Here is a 14,506-nt window from a genome sequence, read left to right on the forward strand (position 1 = left end):
AGGGTCCTCCAAACAGTTCGGGGTTTTGATGATCTAAAGCGCCACTTGGTCTTAATTTGGCACGATATTCGCAGGAGGACATCCGACGACTGTCTATCAATGTCAATCCCAAGAACTGCTTGCATAAGGGCCAGAGAAGGACCAACACGTTGTAGACTTGCTCAGTTTGTGAAGGTCTTTGTCTTGAGTAAATCATCCAGTTTTTTCTGAAATAGTAATCATTTGTTCGACTGTAGATGCACATCAAATCTACCGATTTTCATGGAATTTGGTATTAGTGTCGTTTACCAGTTGACTCTCGCAGTTACTTATGTTATGAAGTCACGGTTCGCAACAAAGGTAAAAATATTCTCTACCAAGTCACACGTTAGTGAACTGAGTATAATTCAGGTGATTAAGATACGATTGAGAAATGAGTATATCTACTTTGACCTTCATTTTAATAACGCAGTAACTTATTTGACGTAACATTACCTAAAAACATTCGTTCCTAAGCGTGGTACACCCCTCTGATAATTATGCATATTATATGAATGGGTGGTGTCTGTTCTTGCAGATGTGGCCGAAAGAGCAGACACCACGCGGGATCCACTGCTATGACAAATATTGTGTAAATTGAAGGGGAGGGGGCAGAAAGGAAAGGAACTAATTATATCAGCTGTATCGGGATTTTGTGAGGAACTAGCGGCGACAAATGAAAATGTATGGTGGGCTGGGACTCGAACTCGGGATCCCCTGCTTCAAGGCATTTACTTTAACCACTGCACCATCCGGACACAACGTTTATGGCATATGCGCGGACGATCTTGACTTGCTCCGAGACCAACCCACCTTCCCAACTAGCGCCACCTGTCTTCAGTCGCAGTCTATGTCCTCCAAGCTCGCTGATTTTAGATTCCCAATGGAGGTGGAACATTAATATGCATCCGCACAGGAGGTCCTGAATTCATTGCCCACCGAGGCGAATCAATTATATGAATGCGTGGTGTCTGTTCTTTCAGTCTGAAAGTGTTGGATGCACATTCGAACTCCAGTGTGAATCCAAAGTCAACGAGCTTGGAGGACTTGGACGACTACTGCGGACAGGAATGTCAGTTGGCCGATGAGCGTGCCGAGATAGTCCGCACATTTGCGATATATACTGTGTCCAAATGCGCGGCGGTTAAGAAATTGCCTAGTAAGCAGGAGATCTGAGGTTCGAGTCTGAGGCCGGCATACATTTTCACTCGTCGCCGTGGATCCCACACAAAATCCTGATGCAGCTAATATTATTTCCTTCCCTTTCCTTTTTCTCCCCCCTTCCCCTTCAATTCATAATTATCTGCATGTTAGTCATATAATGCGTAATTCATTAGAGCAGTCAGAATCGTGACCTGATCGTACCAACGCCGACGCCAGAAAGTATGAAGACAGATGCTCAAAATTCAGACATCGTGATAGGCAAATCGTAGAAGAAATTGAGTCAGCGATGTAGCATAAAAAATTATAGTAGCTTCTGTGCTGCAAAGATCAGTTACCAAATAAAAGGCATTAATTACCCAGGCGAAATAGTGATTTATGCTTTGCACATTAAACTGATCAGCAGTCCGTTTGAAGCGCATTAGCGTGCAGCAACATATTCACGGTCGTTATCTGAGTCATAGTTATCCGCATAATCCTCTGATTCGTACAAATCGTCCCACAGAAGCATTTTCCTGGCATGAACATCGCATGTTTTACTACTACTCGAAGCCATGTTGTTTTCGCTTACCAGTGTTCACCTGCACACATCTTGACAAAACTGTTATTATCGAGAATCTGGAATTTGAGATAAAGCTGCCACTGTTTGTAGTGGAACTATCAACTAATATCAATAAAGCACACAGCTTACCGTGTTGTAGATTTGTAGATGCAATAACTCAGTTCCTCATCAACTGTCACTCACTATTGTTTACAGCCTAGGTCGTCAAATAAACTGAATCTCTATCTGTAATCATTTAACGAACGAACTCTTAAGTCCAAAGAAAATAAATTAAAAGAAAAATAATCAGGACTCCTTATCATATACAGGGCTATTACAAATGATTGAAGCGATTTCTTAAATTCACTGTAGCTCCATTCATTGACATATGGTCACGACACTCTACAGATACGTAGAAAAACTCATAAAGTTTTGTTCGGCTGAAGCCGCACTTCAGGTTTCTGCCGCCAGAGCGCTCGAGAGCGCAGTGAGACAAAATGGCGACAGGAGCCGAGAAAGCGTATGTCGTGCTTGAAATGCACTCACATCAGTCAGTCATAACAGTGCAACAACACTTCAGGACAAAGTTCTACAAAGATCCACGAACTGCTAACTCCATTCGGCGATGGTATGCGCAGTTTAAAGCTTCTGGATGCCTCTGTAAGGGGAAATCAACGGGTCGGCCTGCAGTGAGCGAAGAAACGGTTGAACGCCTGCGGGCAAGTTTCACGCGTAGCCCGCGGAAGTCGACGAATAAAGCAAGCAGGGAGCTAAACGTACCACAGCCGACGGTTTGGAAAATCTTACGGAAAAGGCTAAAGCAGAAGCCTTACCGTTTACAATTCCTACAAGCCCTGACACCCGATGACAAAGTCAAACGCTTTGAATTTTCGGCGCGGTTGCAACAGCTCATGGAAGAAGATGCGTTCAGTGCGAAACTTGTTTTCAGTGATGAAGCAGCAGTTTATCTTAATGGTGAAATGAACAGACACAATGTGCGAATCTGGGCGGTAGAGAATCCTTACGCATTCATGCAGCAAATTCGCAGTTCACCAGAAGTTAACGTGTTTTGTGAAATCTCACGGTTTAAAGTTTACGGCCCCTTTTTCTTCTGCGAGAAAAACGTCACAGGACACGTGTATCTGGACATGCTGGAAAATTGGCTCATGCCACAACTGAAGACCGACAGCGCCGACTTCATCTTTCAACAGGATGGTGCTCCACCGCACTTCCATCATGACGTTCGGCATTTCTTAAACAGGAGATTGGAAAACCGATGGATCGGTCGTGGTGGAGATCATGATCAGCAATCCATGTCATGGCCTCCACGCTCTCCCGACTTAACCCCATGCGATTTCTTTCTGTGGGGTTATGTGAAAATTCAGTGTTTAAACCTCCTCTACCAAGAAACGTGCCAGAACTGCGAGCTCGCATCAACGATGCTTTCGAATTCATTGATGGGGACATGCTGCGCCGAGTGTGGGAGGAACTTGATTATCGGCTTGATGTCTGCCGAATCACTAAAGGGGCATATATCGAACATTTGTGAATGCCTAAAAAATTTTTTTGAGTTTTTTTATGTGTGTGCAAAGCATTGTGAAAATATCTCAAATAATAAAGTTATTGTAGAGATGTGAAATCGCTTCAATCATTTGTAATAACCCTGTATAAGTAAGCGTACGTTTCTTTGCCCCCGCCTTTTTCTGATGCTCGAGGTCGGCTTGGCTAATCAACAGCGTCATCTGTACTGCTTCGCTAAGGATTAGCTTCTTTATATGACTTGAGGTATTCGTCAACCATCTGGTTTGAGATTTTCCCCTCCCTCTCCATTTTTTAGCCATGGAAAGACACGATGATCAGGAATGATACTTTCATTCAAAGACATAATTACACTGAAGTTACAGGTATTCATACAGTCCCCTGGAGCTTACAAAATGCGGGACATGATGGTGATCATTGCAGACGGCAATGCATGCTCTGAAACATGTTCCCATGCCGGCCACAAGAATGATGATGATGGTGATTGGTTTGGTTTGTGGGGCGCTGAACTGCGCGGTTATCAGCGCCCGTACAAATAACCAACCTTTGCTCAGCCAAATCTCGCCACTCTCATGAATGATGATGAAATGATGAGGACAACACAAACACCCAGTCATCTCGAGGCAGGTGAAAATCCCTGACCCCTCCGGGAGCCGAACCCGGGACCCCGTGCTCGGAAAGCAAGAACGCGACCGCGAGACCATGAGCTGCGGACGCCACTTGAATGGTAATGAATTCTCCCCGCAGGGCGTTCCATTGCTCCAAACGCTGGACCGTCGTTGGCGCATGTGGATGTGCAGTACGTCTCACCTAAAATGTCCTAGCTACACTACACATTCTCTTATAGAAATTAAATTTTTATATACATGAATGTTCCTTTTCTCGATGGTCCTGAATTAAAAAAAAAAATAAAAAATTGAACTACGCTCGGTGCTAGGTGTGTCCCGATATGGAAGTCATCCTTCTCGTAGTCGCGTACACAAATACAAGTGCCCGATTACTTCAGGCTAGTCCGCTGAACTAGCATCTCCTTGTTACGCCCGTTCCATCGATCTGGAACCTTAATTATTAAACAGTGAAATGAAAAGGTGTAGAATTGAAATTTAGTCTGACTAGTAATATAGCGATGAAGAGATTTAGTGGTCTTTCAGAATATAAGAATACTCAAATAATTCGAAGGCAACACTGGCGTAATTCTTCATTCGCCTCATTTCCACACTTGACCCTATAACGTACTTCAGAAACCAATATCTCTCCAGACAGAACTCTTTTCAAACTTACCTCCATCAAAATCGAGAGCAATCTGAGAGCAATATATGGATAGTTAATCATAGACTAAAGGCAGAAAACAAGTACCGCAGTGGACGTCTATAATAGAGCAGTTCCAACCTTAATAGTGTGTCTAATCAGCAGCTAGCCTTACATTATTACTTACTTCAGTAATTGTTACCCTAGGTAACAATTACTGAATTATATCAAATACTCGTATATTCGTCATAACGTCTGAACGGTTTGCGTTAGGACGTTCAAACTGCACGGCTCGCTGCCGGGCATGATGGGAAGTAGCATGCGCATTGTTGTTTGTTGTAGGGACGAAACCCACTTTCATTTGGATGGGTTCGTCAATAAGCAAAATTGGCGCATTTGGGTGACTGAGAAACCGCATTTTGCGATGGAGAAGTCTCTTCATCCTCAATGGGTCACTGTCTGGTGTGCAATGTCCAGCCACGGAATAATCGGTGCGATATTCCTTCATGGCACGGTGACTACCGAATGGTACGTGAAGGTTCTGGAAAATGATTTCATCCCCATTATCCAAAGTGACCCTGATTTCGACAAAATGCCGTTCATGCAAGACGGTGCGCGATCCCATTGAAGCAGTAGAGTATTAGTTGAAAACAGTCTTGGTTGCAATTTTAGTTTTTTATTAATCAACTAGGCGTTTCACCATCTTAATTTGGTGTTTCTTAGGACGATCCATTAGACAGTGTAGCTAAAGGGCATCGCCCAGTATATCAGGCCAACATCACCTTCGTTGACCTCAGTAAATACTTTCTAGATGGACGTATTTAGTGAGGTTGACGAAGGTTATGTTAGCCTAATGTACTCGACGATGCCCCTTAGCTACACTGTCTAAAGAATCGTCCTAATAAATACCCAATTAAGATCAGCATCAAGATGCCTACATAAGCTGAAACGCGTAGTTCATAAATAAAAAACCTAAAATTGCAACCAAGACTATTTTCAACTAATTCTATTACACACTGGTTTGCTGATTCATGCCACGGATGGAATGGAAGAATTTCTAAAACGTAGAGTGTTTGATGTCCCGGTGGAGTCCTTTGTGGACGGGATTCTGGCTCTGGGGTAACCAGAGGCTACTGGCATGGGCCACGATTGGCCGCCATATTCTCCGGATCTGAACACATGCGACTCTCCTTTGTTGAGCTATATTAAAGACAAAGTGTACAACAATAACCATAAAACCATTGCTGATCTGAAAACAGCCATTCCGGTGGTCATCGACTGCATAAATGTTCCAATACTTCATCGGGTCATCCAGAATTTTGCTATTCCTCTGTGCCACATGACCGCCATTGGTGGCAGGCATATCGAACATGTCATAACCTAAAGCTGAATATCTGTAGTGACGTTTACATGTTGAATAAAGTGTGTGTACGCGATAGTTTGTAACTAATTTAAGTTTTCTTCATACAGTTCAGTAATTGTCACCCTGCACTTATGAATGTTCGTTTAATATGAATATGTGCGATATTAGGGTTTGGTCACAAAAGGGGATAATATACCCCAACGCGTGAAACATGGTCTGTGGAATTTAAGTCTGGGGAACGACCAGACCAGTCCATTCGGCGGTTATCCTCTCGTCCCTCTACTGCGCAGTACGATGTGGTCGAACCTTGTTATCCATAAAAATAATACAAGTGCCGAATACACTCCTGAAAAAACTTGCATGGTGTCAGAGTACAATACATCGACGCTGACCAGTGAGTGATGACAATGTTCCTTTGTGCATTACTTGTTTCTATCTCTCGCCATATGAGGGCATATCCAGCATTGTCGTACATTGTTTGGGTGGTTCAGGTGTTACGGTGTGGCGAGGGATAATGCTACATGGTCGTACTGACTCAGATCTGTTAACACTACACACTCCTTACCAACCTTGTGGCCAGTGTTGGAGCGCGTTGCAAAACATGAATTGCCGTCGATGGTGATTACATAACCTGTTAAGAACCATGTCCTGATGTTTATAACGTCCAGGGGGCACCACGAATTGTAGTGACTTCAGTGTAATTATTGCCTTCGATTAAAGGTGTCATTTCTGTTTGTCTTGTTGAGTATTTCTTTCAGTTGTCTTCTCGATTCTACTGTAGCATATCTTTGTAGGTATAGTCCATCTATCTGTGTTGTTTAGAAGTGACACATCATGAAAAACTATTGGCCACTGGTGTATTGAAAAGACAAATGGGGATCAAAAAAACGCGAAATCGTTGTCATAATATATTATTACATAAATTAAAATAGAAAGACAAGACAGAAAAAACTGTGAAAATAAAAGTAAAAAGTAATCAAATTCACAAAAAACCACAATGAAAACAATAGTTAACATAAACAAACAAAGAAGATATACTCTACATGTAATAAAACACTCAATAAATGTTTAGATTCTGAAGAAAATCTTAACAACAGCATAATGAGCTAGCGGAGAAGTAGAAATAGATAATATAACTACAGGAGACCCTCGGCATCAACTACATAGTAATGAAAGATTCTTTCACTTTGGGTGAGATTCTACGAATGCGTGGCAGCCAGTCTGAGCTCGCTTTTGTGTCCATAAAGGCCTCCGCCGCCCCTCTCGTCAGGGATTCGCGGCAGTTTTATCCACCGCTACCCATTGTCGCTGTATTGCAAACCAGCAACGAAAAATTTCCAACGAAAAGACGCTGTGCTGTGCGCCCAGTGGCGGCGCCAGCTGACAAAGTGCTTAACGCCTGGCCACGCTCGTGCCCACCGGCAGATAAGCGACCATTGTTTGCTCGCCCCCGGGACAGCCTGCAGGCGCCGCCGCATCTTTTGTCTGCCACGGACAGCCGCAGTCTTTATGTTTTTCATTGGTCAGCTCCGTTATTTCTGTACCTGCTAGTACTAGTAGCTTCACTGTTACAAGTATACGTAAGCCTGCATTTTTAAAATTTATGTCAAACGGTTTTTCAAAGACAGGTTTTATACAGTCAGTTTGCAATGCTGGTTCCGAAAACTATATTAGTTTTCTTGCATTACAGCAAGATTTTCCACGAAATAAGGTAGTCTATAATATTTTAAAGATTTAAGTTGTGTGTTGAGTTGTTTGGGGGAAGAGACCAAACAAGGAGGTCATCGTCATCGGTCTCATCGGTTTAGGGAAGGACGGGGAAGGAAGTCGGCCGTGTAATTTCAAAGGAACCATCCCGGCATTTTCCTGGAGCGATTTAGGGAAATCACGGAAAACTAAAATCAGGATGGCCGAACGCGGGATTGAACCGTCGTCCTCCCGAATGCATCTGTGAGCGTGTTTGTGTGTGTGTGTGTGTGTGTGTGTGTGTGTGTGTGCATGTGTGTAGCGTGATTCCATAATGTTGTTACATACATACATTTTAGGATGATGGAGAAGGATAAATGTATCACCCTGATGTAAAGGTCCATGTACCTGAAACGAACGAGTCGGAAATTATAATCGAAAACCGTTCTGATACCTTTATCAGTGGAATGCAGGTATTGGTACTGTCGTTTGGTAGTGTCGACCAAAACAAGGGCAAATGTATTTTTTTATTTTATTTTATTACCTACATTGGACCATTTTAGTCAGTATAATGAATTACGTTCTTCTGTTTTTCATTGGCCGAACACTTTTCCATTCTTTCAGATCGTGCCCTTCTCTCCTCATCCGCAATCATCCTTCTCATTCTCTGTTTGCTAATTTTTATTGGTAATGTGATACGTTTGTCCTGAAGGATCTCGAGCGCTTCTATCTTGGCCGCGCGGCTAGGGCGCTGCAGTCATGGACTGTGCGGCTGGTCCCGGCGGAGGTTCGAGTCCTCCCTCGGGCATGGGTGTGTGTGTTTGTCCTTAGGATGATTTAGGTTGCGTAGTGTGTAAGCTTAGGGACTGATGACCCTAACTGTTAAGTCCCATAAGATTTCACACACATTTGAACATTTTTTTGCTTCTATCTTGTCTTTCAAATCCTCGATCGTAATCTGTAATTTCATCATCTCCTCCTTGATCTCTGCGATCCATCTAATCCCGCTCTTACTATTCCCTAGCTCCTCAGTTATTCTCCGGCTAGTTCTCTAAAAGAAATGGATCTCTTTCCTATGCCATCTGATGATCAAATGCCCTAGGAAAGAGATCCGTTCCCATTTCGTTTTACTTGTCATTTGTTCTATTTCTTTACAAACTGTTTCATTTGAAGCTATTCTCCAAACTCGTCTTTTTGGTATTTTTTATTTATACATGTTCTTATTATCTATCCCCCTATTTTGAGTTATCTGCCTTTTGCTACAGTGTTGGCTGTTTAAAATGTAGTTTCGCTAGGATATAATATTTGAGGCTATGTGGCGGTTTTGTAGTGCTTCAGTTTACTGGCTATTGATAGGTATTTTTTGTTGTATGTGTTCCTGGTAACATGATGTGTTTTAATCATTTTGTTTTTATTCCACCCTGCCATGATGCTTTCTCATTCAGGTTGCGTGTTGTAATTCCACACAAGTATTTAAAGTTTTCAACAATTTTTATGTCATCTTCTCCAATTCTGATTCTGTTTGCCAGTGGCGGTTCCGTTAGCATTCTTTCTGTTGTTTCAAAAGATATTTTAAGGCCAATGCTCTGGGATTTTTGCTGTAATGATTGTATTTGTTGTTTGGTTCTTCGAATGTTGCTGGCGGGAAATGCAAGGAATCAGCAAATCCTAAACAATTCAGTTTTATGTCATCTTTTTGTGTTCCAGCTTTAATGTTGTTTGAATTTGTTCAAATGGGTCAGATGTCTCTGAGCGCTATGGGACTTAACATCTGAGGTCATCAGTCCCCTACTTAAAACTAACTAGCCTAAGGACATCACACACATCCATGCCCAAGGTAGGAATCGAAACTGCAACCGCAGCTCCGCACTGAAGCTCCTAGAACCGCTTGGTCACAGCGGCAGGCTTCCCTAAGTCGGCAACTCGTGGTGTAGTGGTTAGCGTTGCTGTCCCTTGATCACGGATTCCGGGTTCGACTCGCAGCTGGGTGGGGAGGTTCCTCCGCCGAGGGACAGAGCGTTTGTGTTGTCCTGATTATTGGGATTTGTACAGGCGCTGATAACCACGACGATGAGCGCCCCACAAACCAAAATCATCATCATCATCACTTGCCTGGATTTAAGTGCCGCCAGAAATCACTCGTAAGTTCTCAAGTACTACCATCAGTCCAGTTAGCACAGTTTCAAAAGGAAATAAGAAGAATTGGGTACAATGCATGAGCAGCTGTTCATAAGCCACACATTTCTGTAGTCACTGCTAAGTGACGCTCCAGGTGGTGAAAAGAGTGACCCCACTGGACAGTAAGTAGATAACTAGAAAAGAGTAATTTTGAGTGATGAAATGCGCTGTACTTTAGATTTGGAGAATGCCTGAAGAGCATTAACTGCCCTCATGTGCAGTGCCAAAGTGAAGTACGTACGAGGTGATCTTTCGGTGTCGGGGGGTTCTTCTTAGTTAGAGTGTGGTCCCCTTATTCTGTTTAAGAAAACGCTAATTTGGATAGATATGAAGACATTTTACATTCTTGTGTACTGTGAGCAGTAGAGGTATAGTTGGGAGACCATGACTGCGTCAGCGTGACAAAGCACCCTGTTATAAAGCAGCTTCTGCGAGGCAATGTTCTGAAAGAACTACATTCGAAAACTCGACTGGTCTGCCTACAGTCCCGATCTGAACCGAAAACGACACTTCTTGGACAAGTTAGAACCCGTGCGTCCAACATCAATACCTTCCCTGATTTTGACTCTTGAGGATGAATTGGCTGCCATTCCTCCAAAAAAATTCAAACACTGCATTAGAATTATCTCCATCTGACTTCAAGCCGTCAAAAAGAAAAACTGTTTCAAATCGCTCTGAGCACTATGGGACTTAACATCTGAGGTCATCAGCCCACTAGAACTTAGAACTACTTAAACCTAACCAACCTAAGGGCATCACACACATCCATGCCCGAGGCAGGATTCGAACCTTGCGACCGTACTGGTCGTGCGGTTCCAGACTCAAGCGCCTAGAACCGCATGGCTACTGCGGCCGGTACATTCAGTCCACAAAGAAGCATTACACGCTACTGAAGATTCGCCCCACAAAAAAAAAAAAAAAAATACTAAATGTCTATAGTAAAAAACCAAACAACCTTTTATTTATCTAGAAGGTTCGCAACCAGAAGATGATATTAATAATAATAATAATAATAATAATGTGGGAGCAACTAACACACGACAGTAAACATAAAAATTACGATTCTACGTTTAAAATATCTCTTCAGATGCAATACAAGAAGCTCTGATTGTTTTACATTTTCGTGAGTAAAAATTTATCCACTTTTAATTTATTTGAATCGAATTCTTCGTGTTAGGCAGAAATCTTGACTCTAAAGCAGCGTAAGAGGGCAAACAGGAGAGATTTTACCTCCATAGTATTTAGGGGATGTCTACCATGATTACTTCTAAACAGAAACATTAGGGGACTTCGAAGAGCGTCATAGGACCAGCTAATGGTAAGCTGCACGGACAGTGTGGTGGCATTGGCTCGACGGCTGATCTCGCCATTACGCTGCGCCACGCGCGGGCAAGAGCGCGGGCCGCCATTCCGGAGGCCGTGTACGCGCCATTCCCCTTTCTTTTTATTCGCGCCCTGCCGTTCCGCCGTGCAAACATGTTTTTCCCGTGGCGCGCGCTGTACACGTACCTGCGCCCAGCGCCCTGCCCTCTGCCCCCGCGGGGAGTATCGCCGGCGATCTGCCGGCCCATTTCCCGCCACACCGGATAGCGACCGGCCGGCCGGCTTTTGTCCCCGGCCGATAAGCCCCTCCGACCTCCTCCATTCGCTTGCCGGCTATTTCCACGTGGTCCGTGTGTGTCGATGCGGCCTCCCGTTTCTGTTAACTCTGATACCGATGTAAGCTATCGCTGAGATCTTTGCGGATGGACCGTCCGTTGGTAAAGTACTCACGAGTTCCATGAAGGTCACATACTATTAAACGGACCGAATGAGGGACGGGAAAATGGGGGAGGAGGTGGTTGGAGGAGACAATAGGTAGAAAGTAGAGCTGTAAAGCTACTGTAGGCTACTGTAGACTACCATAAGTGAGGTAGTCTTCCCTAATTTTCCTAGTGGCCTTCGTCAGTTAAAACCGTAACCGCGATACAAGAAATTTAGGCGTGTTACATACCTATCAGGCGTTTCCGCATTCCGATCGCTCTATTGGGGTATGCGATCAGTGTCGTACTACACTACTGGCCATTAAAATTGCTACACCGAGAAGAAATTCAGATGATAAACAGGTATTCGTTGGACAAATATATTATACTAGAACTGACATGTGATTACATTTTCACGCAATTTGAGTACAAAGATCCTGAGAAATCAGTAACCAGAACAACCACCTCTGGCCGTAATAACGGCCTTGATACGCCTGGGCATTGAGTCAAACAGAGCTTGGATGGCGTGTACAGGTACAGCTGCCCATGCAGCTTCAACATGATACCACAGTTCATCAAGACTACTGACTGGCGTATTGGGACGAGCCAGTTGCTCGGCCACCATTGACCAGACGTTTTCAATTGGTGAGAGATTTGGAGAATGTGCTGGCCAGGACAGCAGCCGAAAATTTTCTGTGTCCAGAAAGGCCTGTACAGGACCTGCAACATGCGGTCATGCATTATCCTGCTGAAATGTAGGGTTTCGCAGGGATCGAATGAAGGGTAGAGCCACGGGTCGAAACACATCTGAAATATAACGTCCACTGTTCATAGTGCCGTCAATGCGAACAAGAGGTGACAGAGACGTGTAACCAATGGCACCCCATACCATTTCGCCGGGTGATATGCCAGTATGTCGATGACAAATACACGCTTCCAATGTGCGTTCACTGCGATGTTGCCAAACACGGATGATGCTGTAAACAGAACCTAGATTCATCCGAAAAAATGACGTTTTGCCATTCGTGAACCCAGGTTCGTCGTTGAGTACACCATCGCAGGCGCTCCTGTCTGTGATGCAGCGTCAAGGGTAAACGCAGCCATGGTCTCCGAGCTGGTAGTCTGTGCTACTGCAAACTTCGTCCAACTGTTCGCGCAGATGGTTGTTGTCTTGCAAACGTCCCCATCTGTTGACTCAGGGATCGACCAACGCGATCAGAAATGTCGCGATACGATAAGCCGCAATCGCGATAGGCAACAGTCCGACGTTTACCAAAGTCGAAAAAGCGATGGTACGCATTTCTCCTTCTTACACGAGGCATCACAACAACGTTTCATCAGGCAACGCCGGTCAACTGCTGTTTGTGTACGAGAAATCCTCATGCCAGCACGTTGTAGGTGTCGCCAACCTTGTGTGAATGCTCTGAAAAGCTAGTCATTGCACACCACAGCATCTTCTTCCTGGCGGTTAAATTTCGCGTCTGTAGCACGTCATCTTCGTGGTGTAGCAATTTTAATGGCCAGTAGTGTATATTCTCCGAGAAAACGGAAGTGGCGAATCACCTAGAGACTGAGTAATGATATACAGGATGATTCAAGAGGAGCTGTACACACTTTCTGGGTGTAATGTATGCATCAAAATAAGCGTAAAATGATAAATAACGTTTTGTTTGAAGTTGCTCTATTTCAGAGTTATGCAACAGAGTAGGGGTCACGAGTGCAATACAAACAACACAAAATTAATTCTTAACAGAAAAAAACGATACGAAGAGATCTGAAATTCAATCCAACTATGTACTGCAGATTTACTCCAGAACATGTTCTAAATGATGTTCTTGTAGGCGAAGACAGTGATGCATCCAACATCTTACTGATCTCGGAATGTTCAAGGCTCCGTTCATCTATTCTTCACAGTTGCACAGTCATTTTGATTTCGTTGCTGTAATTGTGCTTTTTTTCGCAGTTGTAACACCACACACGAGCTCCTTGAGATGGCGTTAAACGGTAATGGTACAGGGGGTTAAGATTTGGAGAACTGGTGGGCTTAGCAGGTGGTCTTGTTCGATCTATCCAATTAACTATCCAAGCAACACTGAGATACTCTCTCGCCTCCTGACTGAAATGTGCTGGGACAGCGTCGTGCGTAAACTATAAGTTGGTTCGTGCAGTGGATGGGGCATCATGAACCACACCATCCAATTCAAGTTCCAAAAACTGTCGATACACTCTGCCAGTCAGATGCTGTGCAATAACATGCTGTCTGAATAACTGATTGTCCACTATAACACACCAAATGTTCACTGCAAAACGACGTCGATGTCCTGATACTGCACTTACGCGAGGATTCTCATACATCCACACGTCCATATTATAAGTGCTCGCGATGCCCTCAACGGTAAAGAGGCTCTCATCCATAAGCAATTCCTGATGACCGAACAATGGATCATCAGCATGGAGCTCGAGTAACCACTGACAGAAATTCTGATGTGTAAGGTGGTCTACAGATGTCATCTCCTGTACCTTGTGCATGTGAAAAGGGTGCAACTATTGTCTCCAAAGCAGGCACTACACAGTTGATTGAGGAATCCCCACAGCGGCCCTTATATAGTCGGATCTTCATCTACTATTTGCGGGATGTTCTCAACACACACTCCATCCAGTTGTCGGCATAACGGTGGCGCCTTAAGAATACCTTATTTCCTTACTTATTTCCTTAAACGTCTGTCCACAGAAGGCGAACACGACACGCCAAGTTGACAAACCAGAATAACTCGAAAAATAAGCTTCAAACCAAAAAATGTGTTGAATCCAAAATTGATTATTTTCGAGGGGGACATCTGCTGGTGCTCCCCCTGGGGGTGGGGCGAAAAGCTACTTTAAAATTTCAATTTCAAATGAGAACCCGCATATGTTATTGCAGAATCAGATCCTACACAAAAACTACGTACATTTTGTCTTAAACATTTGTTTTGATTCTTGGTAGTTGGCGCTGAAATTCACGAAAATCCATGTTCTCATTTTTGGGTGGAA

The 14,506-nt window shown here is 43.8% G+C and overlaps 1 protein-coding gene across 1 annotated transcript in view; it reads left to right on the plus strand.

Annotated features, from left to right (window-relative positions):
- The window catches only part of LOC126473146 (potassium voltage-gated channel subfamily KQT member 1-like), a 1,059,334-nt gene that overhangs the window by 11,042 nt on the left and 1,033,786 nt on the right, over window positions 1-14,506 (plus strand). The window lies entirely within an intron of this gene.

This window comes from Schistocerca serialis, chromosome 4, assembly GCF_023864345.2.
Source record: "Schistocerca serialis cubense isolate TAMUIC-IGC-003099 chromosome 4, iqSchSeri2.2, whole genome shotgun sequence".
Taxonomy (NCBI): domain Eukaryota; kingdom Metazoa; phylum Arthropoda; class Insecta; order Orthoptera; family Acrididae; genus Schistocerca; species Schistocerca serialis.